Source organism: Zea mays, chromosome 1 (genome assembly GCF_902167145.1).
Source record: "Zea mays cultivar B73 chromosome 1, Zm-B73-REFERENCE-NAM-5.0, whole genome shotgun sequence".
Lineage (NCBI taxonomy): Eukaryota > Viridiplantae > Streptophyta > Magnoliopsida > Poales > Poaceae > Zea > Zea mays.
The window spans coordinates 9,880,844-9,902,171 of NC_050096.1; positions in this window are offsets into that span (position 1 = coordinate 9,880,844).

Here is a 21,328-nt window from a genome sequence, read left to right on the forward strand (position 1 = left end):
CTTTGACTATTTGCAAAGTTTTTGAAAAGATTTCCAAAAGATTTGCAAAAACAAAACTAGTGGTGCAAATGTGGTCCGAAATATTAAATAAAAGAAATCCAATCCATTCACTCTTACTCATTCTCAGTGATACTTTCAATTGGTTCAATTCTAAGTAACCTATGCACAAGTCATCTCAATTGCAAACTAGTTACATTTCTGCACTTTAGATTTGCTTTGGTTTGTGTTGGCATCACTCACCAAAAAGGGGGAGATTGAAAGGGAAATTGGGTTAACCATTTCCTATAATTAATTTTGGTGGTTGACGACCAATGCAAACATGTGGACTGACTAGTTTATCTAAAATTCATGTATTACAGGTGCATAAGGTTCAACACAAACCAAGAAAGAAATCAGTTAGGGACACAATTTTATTGGAGCAAAAAGGACTTGAGTGTGTTGAAAAATGGCGCACCGGACGGTGCACCAAGGCCGTACAGATGTCAACCAGCCACTCTCGAGAATTTGGAGACGTGCTCTACTATAATTCATCGGACTGTCCAGTGTGCCACTGGACTGTCCGGTGAGCCAGCGGAGCAACGGCTCCCTGCGCCAACGGTCGACTCTGCAAAGTGTTACAGTGATGAACAGTGCTGCGATAGAGTCAGAAGCGCAGAAGTCAGAGCGCACCAGACTGTCCGATGTAGCTAGAAGACAAACGTCCACAATGGTCAACTGCTCAGAACCCTAATGGTTGCGCTGACGTGGCACGCGCCGGACAGTGCATAGTGGCTGTCCGGTGGCGCACCGGACTATCCAGTGCGCCCATCGCTAGCAGCCTTGGCCAACAGCTACAAGGTGGTTGGGGGCTATTGAAAGTCGCCTAGAGGGGGGTGAATAGGCAAATCTAAAATTTATAAAGTTTAAGCACAACTACAAGCCGGAGTTAGCGTTAGAAATATAATCGAGTCCGAAAGAGAGGGCGAAAAGCAAATCACAAGCAAATAGCGAGAGTGACACGATGATTTGTTTTACCGAGGTTCGGTTCTTGCAAACCTACTCCCCGTTGAGGTGGTCACAAAGACCGGGTCTCTTTCAACCCTTTCCCTCTCTCAAACGGTCACTTAGACCGAGTGAGCTTTTCATCTCAATCAATTGGGACACTTAGTCCCTGCAAGGACCACCACACAATTGGTGTCTCTTGCTTTGATTACAAAGAACTTAGGAATAAGAAATGGGGAAGAAGAAAAGCGATCCAAGCGCAAGATCTCAAAAGAACACGACAAAACTCTCTCTTCTAGTCACTATTGTTTTGAGTGGAATTGGGACTTGGAGAGATTTTGATTCACTCTATTTGTGTCTTGTATTGAATGCACTAGCTCTTGTATTGATTGTGTTGGCTGAAAACTTGGATGCCTTGAAGTGTTGGTGGTTGGGGGTATTTATAGCCCCAACCACCAAAGTGGCCCTTGGGGAAGGCTGCTGTCGAAGGGCGCACCGGACAGTCCGGTACGGCACCGGACACTGTCCGGTGCGCCAGCCATGTCACCCAACCGTTAGGGTTCGATCATTGGAGCTCTGACATGTGGGGCCACCGGACAATCACTGTTCACTGTCCGGTGCGCCTTCTAGCGCCTGCTCTGACTCTGCGTGTGTAGTCCGCACTGTTCACTGTTCACTGTAGCTTTTGCAGACGACCGTTGGCGCAGGTAGCCGTTACTCCGCTTGGCACACCGGACAGTCCGGTGCTACATCGGACAGTCTGGTGAATTATAGCGGAGTGACTTCCCAAATTCCCGAAGGTGGCAAGTTCAGAGTTGATCTCCCTGGTGCACCGGACACTGTCCGGGGCAGCCTTCGGTTGTCTTTTGCTCTTTTTATTTGAACTCTTTCTTGGACTTTTTATTGGTTTGTGTTGAATCTTTGGCACCTGTAGGACTTATAATCTAGAGCAAACTAGTTAGTCCAATAATTTGTGTTGGGCAATTCAACCACCAAAATCATTTAGGAAAAGATGTGAGCCTATTTCCCTTTCAATCTCCTCCTTTTTGGTGATTGATGCCAACACAAACCAAAGCAAATATATAAGTGCAAAATTGAACTAGTTTGCATAAGGTAAGTGCAAAGGTTACTTGGAATTAAACCAATTTTCATTTAATAAGATATGCATGGATGCTTTCTTCTAATTTAACGTTTTGGACCACGCTTGCACCACTTGTTTTGTTTTTGCAAATATTTTTGGAAATTCTTTTCAAAGTCTTTTTGCAAACAGTCAAAGGTATATGAATATGATTTTGAGAAGCATTTTCAAGATTTGAAATTTTCTCCCCCTGTTTCAAATGCTTTTCCTTTGACTAAACAAAACTCCCCCTCAACGAAAATCTCCTCTTAGTGTTCAAGAGGGTTTTAGATATTAATTTTGAAAGAGGTCATACCAATTTTGAAATTATATCAAAATAAGATACCAATTGAAAAACTTCTTTTAATACAAATTGAAAGACTTCATTTTTGAAATTGGTGGTGGTGCGGTCCTTTTGCTTTGGGCTAATACTTTCTCCCCCTTTGGCATGAATCGCCAAAAACGGATAGTTGTGAGTTAAATATGAGCCCTTTTACTTTATCTCCCCCTTTGGCAAATAATATATGAGTGAAGATTATACCAAAATTGGAGAGCGGTGTGGAGTGACGGCGAAGGATGAATAATTCGATGGAGTGGAGTGGAAGCCTTGTCTTCGCCGAAGACTCCATTTCCCTTTCAATCTATGACTTAGCATGAAATACACTTGAGAAACACATTAGTCATAGCACATGAAAGAGATATGATCAAAGGTATAAATGAGCTATGTGTGCAAGGAATCAATCAAAGTTCCTAGAATCAAGAATGTTTAGCTCATGCCTAAGTTTGGTAAAAGTTTTCTCATCTAGTGGTTTGGTAAAGATATTGGCTAATTGTTCTTTGGTGCTAACATATGCAATCTCGATATCCCCCCTTTGTTGGTGATCCCTCAAAAAGTGATACCGAATGGCTATGTGCTTAGTGCGGCTGTGCTCAATGGGATTATCCGCCATGCGGATTGCACTCTCATTATCACATAGGAGAGGAACTTTGGTTAATTTGTAACCATAGTCTCTAAGGGTTTGCCTCATCCAAAGCAATTGCGCGCAACAATTGCCTGTGGCAATGTACTCGGCTTCGGCAGTGGGAAGAGCTACTGAGTTTTGTTTCTTTGAAGCCCAAGACACCAGGGATCTTCCTAAGAACTAACAAGTCCCTAATGTGCTCTTTCTATCAATCTTACACCCTGCCCAATCAGCATCTGAATATCCAATTAAATCAAAAGTGGATCCCTTGGGGTACCAAAGACCAAACTTAGGAGTATGAACTAAATATCTCAAGATCCGTTTTACGGCCCTAAGGTGAACTTCCTTAGGATCGGCTTGGAATCTTGCACACATGCATACAGAAAGTATAATATCCGGTCGAGATGCACATAAATAGAGTAAAGATCCTATCATCGACTGGTATACCTTTTGATCTACGGATTTACCTCCCGTGTCGAGGTCGAGATGCCCATGGGTGTCTTGATGGGCTTGGCATTCTTCATCCCAAACTTGGTGAGTATATCTTGAATGTACTTCGTTTGGCTGATGAAGGTGCCCTCTTGGAGTTGCTTGACTTGAAATCCTAAGAAATACTTCAACTCCCCCATCATAGACATCTCGAATTTTTGAACCATGATCCTACTAAACTCTTCACAAGTAGATTTGTTAGTAGACCCAAATATGATATCATCAACATAAATTTGGCATACAAACAAATCATTTGCAATTGTTTTAGTAAAGAGAGTATGATCGACTTTTCCGGCATTGAAGCCATTAGCGATAAGAAAATCTCTTAGGCATTCATACCATGCTCTTGGGGCTTGCTTGAGCCCATAAAGCGCCTTAGATAGTTTATATACATGGTTAGGGTACTCACTATCTTCAAAGCCGGGAGGTTGCTTAACATAGACCTCCTCCTTGATTGGTCCATTGAGGAAGGCACTTTTCACGTCCATTTGATAGAGCTTAAAGCCATGGTAAGTAGCATAGGCAAGTAAAATGCGAATTGACTCAAGCCTAGCTACGAGTGCATAGGTTTCACCGAAATCCAAACCATCGACTTGTGAGTATCCCTTGGCCACAAGTCGGGCTTTGTTCCTTGTCACCACACCATGCTCGTCTTGCTTGTTGCGGAAAACCCACTTGGTTCCTACAACATTTTGATTAGGACGTGGAACTAAATGCCATACCTCATTCCTCGTGAAGTTGTTGAGTTCCTCTTGCATTGCCAACACCCAATCCGAATCCCTCAATGCGTCTTCCACCCTGTATGGCTCAATAGAAGACACAAAGGAGTAATGTTCACAAAAATGAGCGACACGAGATCGAGTGGTTACCCCCTTATGAATATCGCCGAGGATGGAGTTCACGGGGTGATCTCGTTGTATCGCTTGGTGGAATCTTGGGTGTGGCGGCCTTGGACCCTCATCTTCTTCCTTTTCTTGATCATTAGCTTCTCCCCCTTGATCATTGTCCTCCTCTTGAGGTGGCTCCTCTTGATCTTCATTTTCATCATCTTGAGCTTGATCCTCATCTTGGGTTGGTGGAGATGCTTGCATGGAGGAAGATGGTTGATCTTATGCATGTGGAGGCTCTTCGGATTCCTTAGGACACACATCCCCAATGGACATGTTCCTTAGTGCGACGCATGGAGCCTCTTCATCATCTAGCTCATCAAGATCAACTTGCTCTACTTGAGAGCCATTAGTCTCATCAAACACAATGTCACAAGAAACTTCAACTAGTCCAGTGGACTTGTTAAAGACTCTAAATGCCCTTGTGTTTGAATCATATCCTAGTAAAAAGCCTTCTACAGCCTTAGGAGCAAATTTAGATTTCTACCTCTTTTAGCAAGAATAAAGCATTTGCTACCAAAGACTCTAAAATATGAAACATTGGGCTTTTTACTGGTTAGGAGTTCATATGATGTTTTCTTGAGGATTCGGTGAAGGTAGAGTCGGTTGATGGTGTAGCAAGCGGTGTTGATTGCTTCCACCCAAAACCGGTCCGAAGTCTTGTACTCATCAAGCATGGTCCTTGCCATGTCAAGTAGAGTTATATTCTTCCTCTCCACTACACCATTTTGTTGTGGTGTGTAGGGAGAATAGAACTCATGCTTGATGCCCTCATCCTCAAGGAAGCCTTCTATTTGTGAATTCTTGAACTCCGTCCCGTTATCGCTTCTAATCTTTTTTATCCTTAAGTCGAACTCATTTTGAGCCCGTCTCAAGAATCCCTTTAAGGTCTCTTGGGTTTGAGATTTATCTTGCAAAAAGAACACCCAAGTGAAGTGAGAATAATCATCCACAATAACTAGACAGTACTTACTCCCGTCGATGCTTATGTAAGCTATCGGGCCGAATAGGTCCATGTGGAGTAGCTCAAGCGGCCTATCAGTCGTCATGATGTTCTTGTGTGGATGATGAACACCAACTTGCTTCCCTGCTTGACATGCGCTACAAATCCTTTCTCAAAATGAACATTTGTTAGTCCCAAAATGTGCTCTCCCTTTAGAAGCATATAAAGATTCTTCATCCCAACATGGGCTAGTCGGCGATGCCAGAGCCAACCCATGTTAGTCTTAGCAATTAAGCAAGTGTCTAGTTCAGCTCTATTAAAATCAACTAAGTATAGCTGACCCTCTAACACTCCCTTAAATGCTACTGAATCATCACTTCTTCTAAAGACAGTAACACCTATATCCGTAAAAAGACAATTGTAGCCCATTTTGCATAATTGAGAAACCGAAAGCAAGTTGTAATCTAAAGAATCTACAAGAAAAACATTGGAAATAGAATGGTCAGGAGATATAACAATTTTACCAAGTCCTTGGACCAAACCTTGATTTCCATCCCTAAATGTGATAGCTCTTTGGGGATCATGGTTTTTCTCATAGGAGGAGAACATCCTTTTCTCCCCTGTCATGTGGTTTTTGCACCCGCTATCAATGATGAGCCCCCGGATGCATAAACCTATAAAACAAGTTTAAGCCTTGTTCTTAGGTACCCAAACGGTCTTGGGTCCTTCGACATTAGAAACAAGCACCTTGGGTACCCAAACACAAGTCTTTGAACCCTTGTGTTTGGCCCCAACATATTTGACAACTACTTTGCCTGATTTGTTAGTTAAAACATATGAAGCATCAAAAGTCTTAAATGAAATAATAGGCTTTGTTGGGGACTTGTTCTCAAATGCTATGAATTAAGAACAAGGCAACACAAAAAATATTAAACGTTAAAGTCCTTTGTCCTTCGAAGCATTATTTCCCTTGGGATATAATGATTTTCGGACGAAGGTTATGAAGGACATACCTTCATCAGCGTAACATTTAACAATGAAGAGAGAATCATATGAAATATAAAAGATAACATGGACAATTATGTATTATTATCAATTCATTTCTATTTCATTATTATGGAAAAATAGAAACGATAACAAGTTACAAATGTACCTTTGGCTCGAAAGAAGGTAAGAGTACAAACGTGACGCAAAAGCAAATGCCAAGTCAGCGTGAACAGTACGGGGCACTGTTCATCTATTTATAGGCACGGGACGCAGCCCATGTAAAATTTCACTCATGCCCTTTACATTTGCTAATGACTCTATAGTAATCCATCGAGGTCTGAATAGCCTTTTCCCTTTTAAGCTGGTTCCCCTTTCTGCCATCACGCCGAAGGTCCCATGCGCATAGCTTCGGCTCTGCGCCAACCTTCGCATTCTTTGTACTTCTTCGTATTGTGGTTCTGATCCGAGTCCGAAGGTACCTGTTCATGTATTATATTCCAGAAACGTTGTTAAATCATGTTTTTGAGGATCTTCGGAAGACGAATGCCCCCAACAGTAGCCCCTCGCAAGGTTAATTTGTTAGAATAACGAATTCAGATTGCGATATGGACGAAGGCCCTAAGACGAAGGTCCGAAAAAATACCTTCCCTTTGCTAGAATAGCAACAATCAATGACAAGCGGGGCCCTTCATTTTGCAACACACTAGATGTATAAATAGGAGCACACCATGAGCTCATTTGGCACGCTTTTTGCCGTCTGCTCTGCTTGCTCAATTTTTAGCTCTTGCCTACCAACACTTGCTTGGTTTTTTAGATTTTCTAAGCTTCGACTTTAAGAGCACATTTTCATCATTTCTGAAGAGATGTCTCAAGATAAGAAAGCTGTTGCTGAGACAAAGCTGAGCGAGGAGGAGAAGCTTTCTGAGGAGAAGACTGTTGGCTTTATTGAATCAATAGCAAAGACAAATACAGAAAAGATTACTAGGGAGATTTTAGAAGGCTTATCTGAAGACACCGGTGACAGCGACAGTTATGATGTGGAAAGTGGGGGCGAAGACTCCGAAGATCGACCCTGGCGACCAAGTCATGCAGTTTTCGGAAAATCAACTATTAAACAGAGTCATCTTGATAATATGAGGGGAAGATATTTTCGAGATATGTCTATTGTGAGGGCTGACAACGGAGACAGGATTGCTCCTGTTCCCGAAGAGAATGAAGTTGTGATCTTCCAAAGCTTTTTCAAAGCTAGGCTTCGGTTCCCCTTAAGCAGATTTACGGTCGAAGTTTTAAAGATATACCAGATTTTCCTTCACCAAATTACTCCTGAAGCAGTCATAAGAATGGGAATCTTCGTCTGGGCTGTGAGGAGTCAGGGCTTGAAGCCAAGTGCAAAAAGTTTCTGCAGTATGCACGAACTTTTATACGAGACGAAGCCCTGGGGTAAAGAGCAGTATCATAACAATTTTGGTTGCTATAGCTTCGTTGCTCGTTCTGGCTCAAGCTGTCCAGTGCCAACTTTTCGGAAGAGAAGGCCCAGGGACTGGATGAAAGAATGGTTCTATGTGAAAAATGATTTAAAGGCACGAGAAGACATTAAAGATATCATCATGTGCCCCATCTGGCAGCGTTTTGGCCTCCGAAAACCGAAGGTAGAGATAGATGAGGCAGTCGAAGGGTGCCGAAGGGCCTTCAGCACGGTTTGCGCTTTCATCGGGACAAGGGATCTAATCCAGGAGCATATAGCCTTCAGAGTATGGCCACTTGTAGAGAAGTGGGAAATGCCGAAGGAGACTGTCACTAAGACTGGCGAAAGAGAGCTGGTTCGACTGAAATACACCTTCAGATATGGAGATAAATTTGATGAGCCAAATGATGACTGGTTGAAATGTATCGAAGCTACAAGTGATGAACTGCTTGGGCCATACTCCAAAGCGGAAGATAATGTGTTATCTGCGGCCTTCGGAAGCCGGAAAAGAAGAGGCTAAATAGAGTTTTTGATGCTATTGGATTTATGTATCCTGACTACCACTACCCGCCAAGGGGGCAGAAGAGAAAGAGTGCAACTTCTAGGAAGGATGTTACTTCAGCTGCTCCGAGTGAGCCCGCGCCGAAGAGGAGAAAGGTGAAGGTTCTTACTCACCGACTGCACTATATTGAACCGGCCACAGTACCCGAATTTGGCGGTGAGACCTCTTCGGCTACTAAAGCCAAAGAACCTGCGCTTACGCAGAAGATTGAAGAGCCGGCTGCAATGCCAAAGGCATCATCGGCCAAATTAGCTGAGCCGAAGGCCGATAATATTGAAGAGATAGAGGTCGAAAGAACAAAGATATTAGAAGTTATAAGCCCTTCGGCAGAAGTGACAGTGCCGAAGGCACAAAAAGATCTTACAGCGACCCCCAAGAGGAAAAGGATGGTCAACGTACTAGATGTGCTGGAGACGATAAAGACTTCAAGATCTACTCCAGGGAAAACTGCCGAAGCTTCAAAAAACGCAGACTGAGACAAAACTAACCGAAGCCGAAGCTGCAAAGAGCCAGGCCGAGACCGAAGCTGGGCCTTCAGAGCCCACCAAGGAGAAATCCTTGGAAACCGGAGAAAAGGAAACAGAAAAAGAAGCTGCAAAACAAATTCTGCCTGAAAAACTGTCACTTCTACTCCCGAAGCATCTTCCGAAGTACTTGATTATATTGTACGACACGCTTCGGGAAAAGGTTATCTGAAGAAGAAAAGCGAGAAGCTCAATACTATGCCCAGAAATTGAAATATCCAAAGGGGGCATTGATATTCAATGGCAGCGGGGAAGAAGATTTCTTGTATTGTCTCCCAGACAGCAAGAAGATTTCTGTCTGCTCGGAGATGGGCAGAAGCTTCAGATTCCCGACACTAGAAGACGGGCTTTCGGTGCTATCGAAAGATGAATTGGCCGACAGCTTAGCATATAATAGCTTAAAGGTGTGAGAATGTGTTTTTTGTACTTAAAAACATTTTTTTTATTTGCTTATACTTAATACCGCACTTCTTTTGTAGGGCCTGATTCTTAGCAACGCCCTCAGGGCGCAGAAAAGTGCCAAAGACGAAGGATGCACTATAGCTTTGAACAACCTTCGTTCCGAAGTAATTGAACTAAGGAACGAAGGTCTTGAAAAAGATAAAATATTAAACTCATTGGTGAACAAAATAAAAGAAGACGAAGCTACTTCCAAAGCCCAAGCTGAAGCCCAGAAATGCGAAATCGATGACCTTCGGAAACAACTAGCTAAAGCGAAATTGAAGTGTGCTATTGCCGAAGCTGACCGAGACGCCAGTGATTATTGGAAAAATTATTGGGAAAAACAGTTGTAGAACTTCGCTCTTCAAAAGAAAGATGTTATGAAAAATCTGTAGAATGTGTGGAAAAGATAAAAACTAGCTTCGCCAATGTTGGCGCATATTCAAGTGAAGACAACTTCGTACGGGGCGATCCCGAGGGGCCAATTGAGTGGATCAGCAGCGAGGTTGAAGCCTTTGAGGAGATTTTAAATGACCGTGGGGACGTCTGTGCCTTCTCAGGTGCGAGGTGGAATTGCGCCTATTTTGGAGAAGTCAGGGTGCGACCATGTGAAATCTTTGGCCCAAGCCGAAGCTACTTTATCTATTGATGATACGAAGGACCCCTCGGCCGAAGCAAGCTTAGTAGGTGGAGAAGTCTTTACTGACATCTGGGAAAATGGCGGTCGAGGGATGGCCCACGAAATAATAAAGAAGAGCGAAAAAGATACTCACGATGCTAGGGAAGCAACGAAGGCAGCTGAAAAAGCTGCAAAACTCGAAAGGCGGATAGATATTGCTTAATAACTTTTAACTTTATTTTTTATTTTTGTGACTTCGAACTTATTTATGTTTTCTACCGCAGACGAACTATCTCCTCTGCCAGAGCCCTTCGAGTCATTGATCGAGCCAGAGGCGAAGGAATCAGCGGAAATTATTAACATGGCCGAAAGCATTTTGGACGAAGTCGTTACTCAACTGCTGACCGAAGCTGTAGACAAAGTTTTGAAGGAAGAATAATAGATATTGTAAAAATATTGCTAGAATATTAATGTAACATTTGCTGGACTATGCTTGTAATATTTGGTATTGTTGGGGACTTGTTCTCAAATGCTATGAATTAAGAACAAGGCAACATAAAATGTTAAATATTAATGCCCTTCGTCCGCTGAAGCATTATCTCCCCCCAAGGATTTAATGAACTTCGGACGAAGATCATGAGTAGAATATCACGAAGGTTGCACCTTCGTGATCAGAATTACAAAATAATATGAAACAAAATATAAAACATGAAACATTAAAGAAAGATGTACCAATAATAGATAACATTATTCACATATTTTATTATATGGACCTAAATATCAAAACATAATATTTAGGTACTTTTATACCTTCCCCTTGGCAGAAAGTAATAATTCCCGAGCAATGAGTTTGCAATTACCGAATCGCGTGAATAGTAAAGGAATACGGTTCACTATTTATAGGCACAGGACACAGCCTGTAAGGAATTACAATCATACCCCTTATAAAAGTTTACAACAATGACTCAGACCCTTATGGACTAAAAGGTCATTCCATCTTTAAGTCGGTTCGATCCTTCATCTTCGGATACGCTATAACACCGAAGCTTCTTCGGCGTCACGTATAAGCAGCTTTTGTCCGAAGCTGTTTCTCCCTGCAGGACCTTCGGCGACGAAGCATGGTCCCAACAGTAGCCCCTTCGCGGTGCTAGATCGTTTTTCGTAACGAGCTTGATCTGTGAAAAAAGTCTCTTAGGCTTCGGGGAGCCAAAGGTCCTAAAAACACCTTCCCTGAGCTCGTTGCCGAGAAATGATACAGTTTCCGAGCGTGGAGCGGTCCCACCATGCAGGTTCACTTTCTCGGTTTTTGCGGCCCACCGTTCAGTGGGTGCGAGCGACTGTTTGTCCGGTGTAAAAATCTTGACGATTCACCTTCTTACCTGCAGCACTATATAAATAGACAGGTAGGTGTGAAGTTACCACAGCATTCATTGCTATTGCACTGTTTTGCTGCCAAAAATTTAACCATAGCCGAAGCTTGACTTTTGCATTCAAACGAAGCTCCAGTTTGGATTCTGCTCCGTCACGAGAAGAGCTTCGGAAAAAAGGTTATTAATTTCCAAGGAATTTTCAAGAAATTTAAAATCAAATGGCCAGAGTACGCTCCACTACTAGGATTGAGCGTGATGGGGATGAGACCGAAGCCGCTGAAACTGTTCCGATTTCCGAAGCAATGAGGCGTTCTGGGCTGGTTTCATCAGAGGACACACCTGCTGCCGAAGCAACACAAGCTGATGTTGAAGAAGCTGGTTCCGAAGATGAGTAGAGCTGTGGGATGCCAAGTAAACCTAGTCATTTGGACTTTGGAAAGTCCACCATTTCTGAAGCTGATCTTCCTAAAATGGTGAAGATGGGTTATTTTAGTGAGGCCAAGAAGGAACTAATTCGTTTTGGTGGAGAGGAAACTATCCCAAAGCCAGGAAAGGATGAGGTAGTAGTCTTCAAAAGTTTTCTTAAAGCTGGTTTAAGGTTTCCCCTGAACAGGATGATTGCTATCATACTGAAGAAGTTTGGGATTTACCTTCATCAGCTGACCCCCAATGCTATTGTTAGATTAAGTGTTTACATTTGGGCCCTTCGTAGCCAGGGAGTGGAACCGTTCGGTGAGGGTTTCTGCCGAGTTCATGAATTACACTACCAGACTAAAGCCAGAGGAGATGGTTTGCACGAGAATTTTGGCTGCTACAACTTCGCTTATCGTAAGACTTCGAAGTTTCCAGTAATAAGCTACCGAAGCAAATGGCCAGCCGGATGGAAGTCTAAATGGTTTTATGTTAAGGTTGATGAAGATGAAGATAAACGGGTTCAAAGCCCGCTAGAACTAACCTTCGGAGAAACGAGGCCCCGATGCAACATGATAATGGGGAGCCCGAGTTAGTCTGCTTTGGTTGAATTTCGAGTGATTTCAGATCATATTGGCACTAGAGACCTAGTGCAGGAATTTTTGGCTTTTAAGGTGTTCCCAACACTGAGGGAGTGGGAGATGCCGAAGCTAGAAGGAGAAAAGAAGAAGGGGGAACTTGTTCGATTGCCTTATCACTACAAGTTTAAGAAACATTTTAAGGCACCCTGCCAAGAGTGGTTGACCACCATTGAAATTATGTGCAACGAGATCCTCGGCAATTACTCTAAGAAAGAAGATCAATTAATGACTGCAGCCTTCGGCACACGTCCGAAATGAAGATTGAATCTTGTGCTGGATGCCTTGAATTTTGATTACCCTGACTATGAGCAACTGGGCGGAGATGCCGAAGGCCCGAAGAGAAAGAGGATTGCCAGCGCCCTTGACAAAGAAGGCACCAAATTGGCTAAAAAAGACAAGAAAATTTCTGAAAAACTGAGTCATGAGCCGAAGATAGCTGTTCCAAAGAAAAGGAAAGTTGCATCCCCAAAACCAAAGACGTCGGCCCGAGAGGAGGAAGCTCCTGCAACACCCTCTGCTGCCGAAGTGGAAGAGATTTTGAAGGTAATGACTGAACCTTTGCCTACCAGGCTAAGTCCGTTGGCGCCAGAACTGACGAAGTTTTTTCAGAAGGACAAAGGAGCTTCAGCAACAGAAAGTCCAGCAAAGCCGAAAAAACGAAGAATTATCCAAGTGGCCGATGTCATTCATCAGACACCGCCACCGACATCGGCGTAAAAAATTGTCACTGCCGAAACCACAGCCACCGGAGCCAAAACCACCGGAGCCGAAGCCACCGGAGCCGAAGCTACCAGAGCCGAAGCCACCGGAGCCGAAGCTACCGGGGCAACAACTGAAGCCGAAGCCACCGGAGCCGAAACCGGGATCACCGAAGATCCTAATCTAGAAACCACACTTGGCAATATTGACAATATACTTCTAAGAATGGCTGAAGAAGAAGCTGCTGTGGTTGCGGTGAACACGACAACTGAAAAAGGAAAAGAGCAGATTGGAGACACTTTGGAAGAAGAAAATTTTAATTTTCAAGATATACATGGACAAGAGTTACAGACGCTAAAAAAGAAGAGCTAAAGAAATATGCTATATTCTGCGGATACAAACCAGGGTCTCTGCTATTTGGTGGAGTGAATGAAGGGAAGCTAAGATGCCTTCGGAATCGAACCGAGGCCAAGGTTGTTAGGACTTTCTCAAAAAGCGTTGGCCTGCCGAAGATAGAGGCGGACCTCTCCAGGTACCAGCGACAGCATATTGCCGGTAGCTTGCTCTATGCTAATTTCAAGGTAAAAACTCAACTTTTTATTGTTTTTTGAACTAACATGTTTTCTAACGAAGGTTGTTTTGGCAGAGTATACTACTAAGTAAAGTGTTGAGAATGCAACAAGATCTTGAAGAGGAGAAAAACAAAGCTATCATCAAAGATCTAGAAGACAAAGTCGAAAATTACGAAGCTGCTCTGAAGAAAAAGGACTTCATCATTCAAGACCTTGAAATCATAGTTAAAGAACACGAAGCTGCCTTGGAAAAGAAAGACTTCGTTATTCAATCTATGGAAGGTTCACTGGCTGAGGCCCAAGCCGAAAATGACAAATTAAACAATGAATTACTTAAAAAGTCAGAAAAATCTGAGTAGGAAAAGAAGAATCTCGAAACAAATCTCAAGACCGAAATCGAGAAGAATTCAAATTTGCAAAAATCATTGAAGGAGCTTCAGGAGAAATGCTTAAATTTCGGCAGCCGATGCGTGCAGCGGCTGAAGGATGTGTTTCACTTAATTAGAGCCAGCTCTGATAAATTTACACCTTCAGCTGAAAACCTGCCAAGCACCTCGGAATACATTGAGGGCGAAGTTGATGCACTTGACGAAGTTATTGCTGGGCATGCTGATTTCTGCGCCCTGCTAGTTTCTCGAGGCACGGCTACCGCTTTCCTGAAGGCTGGCTGCACGCACGGGAAGATTGTAAATAGGCCAAACTTCAATTTGTCACCGGCAGATTTGGTTGACATTCCAAGCCTAGCCCGAAGCATAGGAAACAGGTTTATGACCCAGATTTGGATAAACGGCAGGCGAAAAATGGCTGGTGACGAAGCTCGAAGCCACCTTAAGCCAGTGAGAAACTTATACTTGTTACTTTTACCTTCTCCTTGAATTCTGCACCTTTCTCATTCCGTTTTAATATGTGCAGGATGATGAAGCTGAAGAATGACAAGCTGAAGCTTAACAGATGCTTCGAAGGACTTTTCTTCAAAAGATTCTAGAGAAATTTTTGTAATATAATTGTAAAGAAACCTATGTAAATTTGTGCATACCTTGTAATATATCTTTTCCCCTTTATCCGTGTACGATTTTCTTTGCTGTGGACGAAATTTTATTTTTGAGCCGAAGGCGAAAAACACCTTCCCTTCTTTTCGTACACAACGAAGCATGAGAATTTCCTCTTTCTCCGAAGTTTTTTCCTCATAGCCGAAGCATCTGCCTTTTCTGTATGATATGATGATAATGATCCTATATATGTCTAAATGAATGTTTATGAATGCAAATGTCATGATGTAATGTATCGTGCAAATGAATATCCAAATGTATATTCGAAACCATAATCATAGCCTTCATTCCCTTGGGAATGACTGAAATCTTTTTGCCGTTTATTTTTCGGCTTCACCGTTTACTTTTCGGTGTATCAGCGCTGACTTTTCGCTGTAAGCCTCCCTTAGGAGCTTCTTCGCCTTTTACTTTCGGCGGAATCAGCGTTTATTTTTCGCTGCAAGCTCTGCATTCCCTTAGGAACGACTTTTGAGCTTCTCCCTGTTTTCTTTTCTTTTTCCTTTGCACTCGATGGTGCGTTCTCAGCTTTTACATTTACATCTTTGGGGGATATCGCTCTTATGGAATTGGAATAAGAAAAAGAAAAATTACATGTTGTGGCCCCATTAAAAACCTTTCTCCCCCTTTGGAAAGGAAAAGGGTACCACAAAAAAGAATAGGAAAAATTACATTACACTAAACATAATATCGCTGAAGCTCATCTGCATTCCATGATCTAGGAATGTCGTTGTCATCCATATCCTTCAATCTGTAGGAACCGGGTCTTGACGAAGATACGACTAGAAAAGGTCCTTCCCATTTCAGCTGTAACTTGCCTACTGTCTCTGGGTTGGCTACTCTTCGAAGCACCAAATGTCCTGGTTCAATGTTCTTTAGCCGAACCTTTCTATCACGCCATTTTATTGTTTCAGCTTGGTATTTGTTGATGTTTTCCACAGCTTGAAGCCTGATCCCCTCTATAGCATCTTTTTCCACAGAGTAATCAGCTTCAGCTTCGTCTTCTGCCAAAGCTACTATTCTTATTGATCCTATTTTGGCTTCTTCCGGAGTTATTGCTTCGTCACCAAACAATAGTTTGAATGGTGTAAAACCTGTTGATCTTGATATTGTTGTGTTGTGGCTCCACACCACTTTGATTAATTCGTCTGGCCACTTTCCCCTAGGCTGATTGAAGATTAACTTCATTATTCCTGTCATTATGATGCCATTAGCCCTTTCAACAAGTCTATTTGACTCCGGATGCCGAACTGATGCAAAATGGATCTTCGTGCCAACTTGTTCACAAAATTCTCTGAAAGCTTCAGAATCAAACTGCGTTCCATTATCCACAGTAATAGCCTTCGGCACTCCGAAACGACAAACAATATTTTGCCAGAAAAACTTTTGAATAGTGACAGAAGTTATTGTGGCTAAAGGCTTTGCCTCAATCCATTTAGAAAAATATTCCACTGCCACTACAACATATCTTAAGTTCCCTTGTGCTGGTGGTAACGGACCTAACAAATCAAGGCCCCACCTTTGCAACGGCCAAGTGGGTTGTATTAACTGGGTTAGAGACGAAGGTTGTTTTTGATCTCTTGCACATTTCTGACAACCTTCGCATTTTTGGACTAATTCCACTGCATCCGAAGCTGCTTTTGGCCAGTAAAATCCTTGACGAAAAACTTTTCCAAGCAAAGGCCTAGATCCAATGTGAGATCCACACAGGCCTGCGTGTATTTCCTTCATCAATTCTATACCTTCGGCTCTGGATAAACACTTGAGTAATGGAGCACAGACTCCATGCTTGTACAGCTCCCCTTCTATTATAACATATGGTCGAGCTCTTGCCTCTATCCTCCTGTTATAAGCTTCGTCATCTGAAAGAAAGTTACCCTGAAGGAAAGAGACGATCTCAGTTCTCCAGTCTTCACTATAGACAGGAGATATGTTGAGGACTGCTCTTTCAAGAAGTTCGACCGAAGGTGCTTTTATTGTTTCGAAAAATACTTCCGAAGGTAAGGGCAGCCCCTGTGCTGCTGACTTGGCTAATAAATCAGCATGTTCATTTTCTCCTCGAGGAATATTTTTAACAGAAAACCCTTCAAAGGAAGCCTCAATCCTTCGGACCGTGTCTAAATATTTCTCAAGCTTCGGATCTCTTGCTTTATAACTTTTGTCAATATGACCAGAAATAACCTGGGAATCGGTTTTAAGAACCGCCCTTCCAATTCCCATTGCCTTTAATTTCCGAAGACCCAAGAGCAAAGCTTCATACTCAGCAATATTATTTGTGCAACTGAAATCAAGTCTTGTTGCATAACAAGTTTTAACTTTGGAAGGTGCGACCAACACAGCAGCTGCTCCTGCTCCGAAGGTTCCCCAAGAACCATCGCAAAATACTGTCCAAACTTTGGCATCTTTACTCGTTTCTTCTTCCTGAGCCCCTGGCGTCCAGTCAGCAATGAAGTCTGCCAACGCTTGGGACTGAATCGAAGATCTATGCACATAATCAATGCAAAATTCATTGAGTTCCGCAGCCCATTTTCCAACCCTTCCAGTAGCTTCTCTATTTCTCATAATATCCTTCAATGGTTGTGAAGAAGGGACAATTATATTGTATGCTTGAAAATAGTGCCGAAGCTTCCTGGAGGCCATCAAAACAGCATACAACATCTTCTCCAATTCTGTGTAATTTTTCTTTGATAACCTAAGAACTTCGGATACAAAGTATATTGGGGCTTGCTTTTTGACTTGGCCTTCAAGCTTCTCTTGGACAAGTGCTGCACTTACCGCTGAGTGCGAAGCTGCCACATATAACAACAGAGGAGCCCTTGGCGTTGGTGGAGTTAGTGTTGTTAGGTCTATCAAATATTGCTTCAGTTCTTCGAAGGCTCTCTGCTGGACTGGTCCCCATTGAAAAACTTCGGCTGACTTCAGCACTTCGAAGAATGGAATAATTTCTCTCTGCTGATCTAGATATGAATCTGTTGAGAGATGCCAGTCTTCCTGTCAATCTTTGAGCCCCCTTCTTTGTACTTGGTGGTTCCATTCGAAGGATAGCTTCAATTTTATTTGGATTAGCCTCAATTCCTTTTGTTGAAACTAGGCAGCCAAGAAATTTCCCTTTCTTCACTTCGAAGACACATTTTTCTGGATTCAATTTTAAACCGGCCTGTCTAAAATTAGCGAAGGTCTCCTGCAGATCAGCAATGTGATTTTCTTGCTTCGTGCTTTTTACAATGATATCATCAACATAAGTTAGCACATTTCTGCCTATCTGAGAATGAAGAACCTTCACTGTCATTCTGCTGAAGCTTCCTCCAGCATTCTTGAGCCCCTCAGGCATCCGAAGGTAACAATATGTTCCACTAGGGGTTATGAAGCTGGTTTTTGGCTCATCCTCCTTCTTCATCCAAATTTGATGATAGCCTGAATAACAATCCAGCAGACTCATAAGATCTGAAGAAGCTGCTGCATCAACTAGGGAGTCTATCCTTGGTAATGGAAACTCGTCCTTCAGACAGGCCTTGTTGAGATCAGTAAAATCAATACACATCCTTCATTTGCCATTGGCCTTTTTTACCATAATAGTGTTAGCCAGCCATTCTGGGTATTTTACCTCTTTGATAACTCCGGCACTGAGGAGTCTTTTCACTTCATTCCGAGCACCTTCGGCCTTATCATCAGACATCTTCTGAAGCCTCTGCTTTCTGGGTCTGAAGGATGGATCAACATTGAGCGAGTGTTCAATAACATCCCTGTTGACTCCGCAAAGATCATTAGCTGACCATGCAAAAACATCTTTGTTGTTGAACAGAAACCTTATCAAGGTTTTCTCCTGTTCTTCGGACAGTTGAGATCCCAATAGCACCTTCTGCTCTGCTATGTCATCACATAAGAGCATGGGCTTCGGCTGATCGGCCGAAGCAGCTTTCTCCCTTCTGAACTTGTATTGCTCACAAGCTTCAGCTCCATCTATGTTATGGATTACTTTTGAGTCTGTCCAATTTCCTTCGGCCCTTCTGGCAGCTTCCTGACTTCCATGAATAGCAATGGGCCCTTGGTCCGAAGGTATCTTCATGCAAAGATATGCTGGATGAAGAATTGCTTCGAAGGCATTGAGAGTACCACGACCAATGATTGCATTGTAAGGGTATTCCATGTCAACAATATCAAACACAACTTGTTCAGTCCTTGTGTTGTTAATAAATCCGAAGGTTACTGGCATTGTGATTTTGCCGAGTGCTACAATCTGCCTTCCTCCGAAGCCACAAAGGGGATGTGTGGCATCATGGATCTTGTCTTCGGGCTCTTGCATCTGTCTGAAGGCTTTGGCAAATATGATATCAGACGCACTGCCTGTATCAACCAAAACATTGTGAACCAGAAATCCTTTGATCACACAAGAGATAACCATATCATCATTGTGTGGGTAATCCTTGAGCTGAAGATCCTCTTGAGAGAAGGTAATTGGGATATGAGACCATCTTGACTTGATGAAGGGTCCTTGTACCCCTACATGTTGTACTCTTCTCTGTGCCTCCTTCTTCTGTTTCTTGTTAGCCGGCTCTGAGCATGAACTGCCTGTTATCGGGAGAATCAGCTTCGGAGCCGAAGCAGCTCCAGCTTGGTTCTTGAACGAAGCCATCAGCTCAAAATGTGAAAGTGAGTTCACTGGAGGTGGGCGCCAATGTTGGGGACTTGTTCTCAAATGCTATGAATTAAGAACAAGGCAACATAAAATGTTAAATATTAATGCCCTTCGTCCGCTGAAGCATTATCTCCCCCAAGGATTTAATGAACTTCGGACGAAGACCATGAGTAGAATATCACGAAGGTTGCACCTTCGTGATCAGAATTACAAAATAATATGAAACAAAATATAAAACATGAAACATTAAAGAAAGATGTACCAATAATAGATAACATTATTCACATATTTTATTATATGGACCTAAATATCAAAACATAATATTTAGGTACTTTTATACCTTCGCCTTGGCAGAAAGTAATAATTCCCCAGCAATGAGTTTGCAATTACCGGATCGCGTGAACAGTAAAGGAATACGGTTCACTATTTATAGGCACAGGACACAGCCTATAAGGAATTACAATCATACCCCTTATAAAAGTTTACAACAATGACTCAGACCCTTATTGTCACACCCGGTTTTAGAGGGCAAACCGAATGCGAACTATGTACGTGCCAGGATCAGAACTCACGTACACAGCGATTACATAAATGAACATCATCACACAATGCTCGAATAATAACTTAAAAGAGTACTTATTACATCATAGAGTCATAGACATCCACATAGTCATTGTCTTAACAGGTAAATCAAAGTGCTAAGCGAAACGCAGTAAAGATAAAGCCTCCACAGGCAGCTGACTGGGGGTTGCCGCCAACCCACACCTAGAATTCATCGTAGTCTTGGAACTCCTGGAAGTCTCCTTCCACGGCTTCGCCTTCTCCGGAGCAGTGGTTACAATGCGGACAACCTGGTGTTTTGTGGTAAAGCAAGGATGAGTACACATCAACGTACTCAGCAAATGTCCCGTTTGGCTGAGGTGGACTAGCTTTATGTGGGGTTAGGCTCCAGCAGTTGCTTTTAGTTGGTCAAGTATTTATCATTGGTAGAAGCCAGATTTTAGCATTAACCAATCCGTAAACCATTTCCTCATCGAGGAACATCATCATCATAGTCGAACCAAAACCATATCATAACCATTGTATCCCGAACCATCTGTATCCCTAATCAAAGAGGATCCCAAGGCTGCTCTTAACCGTGAGCACGGCTGATATACCAGTTTCACTACCCTCTGCAGAGGTCGCACACTTTACCCATGAGTCATGATTCCCTTTCTACCCGGGGAGAGCTAATCCCCATTGACCACTACCTAGGTGGTCCGGCAGGGCATCACTACGTAGCTTTTACAAAGATTCCCTAGAGATCGTAGCTGCCCGTTAGGTTTCTCCAGTTTGATAAACACAGTACCCCTCCCCGCAGGAGAGTGACTAACAAAGAGCAAAACGAAAGAACCTCGGCACTCAGCCTCGGCAGAGCAAGCACTGTGCCTGGACCCCATTGACGGCACGACGGCTAAGCAACTACACCTCTAGTTCATCTAATTAATCAGCTAAGGGCATCCCATTTCACCCTCATGGTTGCACTGTTATCCCGGGTGGTCTCTCAACGAACCAGTCCTTACGGAGAGGTACTCAGGAAAACAGCCTGAGCCCCCTAGAGTATCACAAGATCATCAATATCAACAGGATAACAGTATCATAAATAGCCACATCATGTTCATTGATTATGTTAAAGCAATAGCAAAGTGCTAACCATAATAGCCCATAAGGTAATCAAGGATAAAGTAAAGTGCAAAGCTAGTCAATCCTTAGGTTTCAAGTAAGTAATGCGGGATAGTAAGTTATAAATGAATAGGACATAATGGGACAGAGGACACTTGCCTTCACCAAACTGCTGATCAGGGACTTCCTCTGCAACTGCCTCGGGAAACACAGACTGCTCGTTGTCTACGCAAAGCAATCATTCACACTATGCACTTGGGAAAATAACAAACAAAAACAATATACCAAACATATGCAGCAGAGAGGGGTCACAA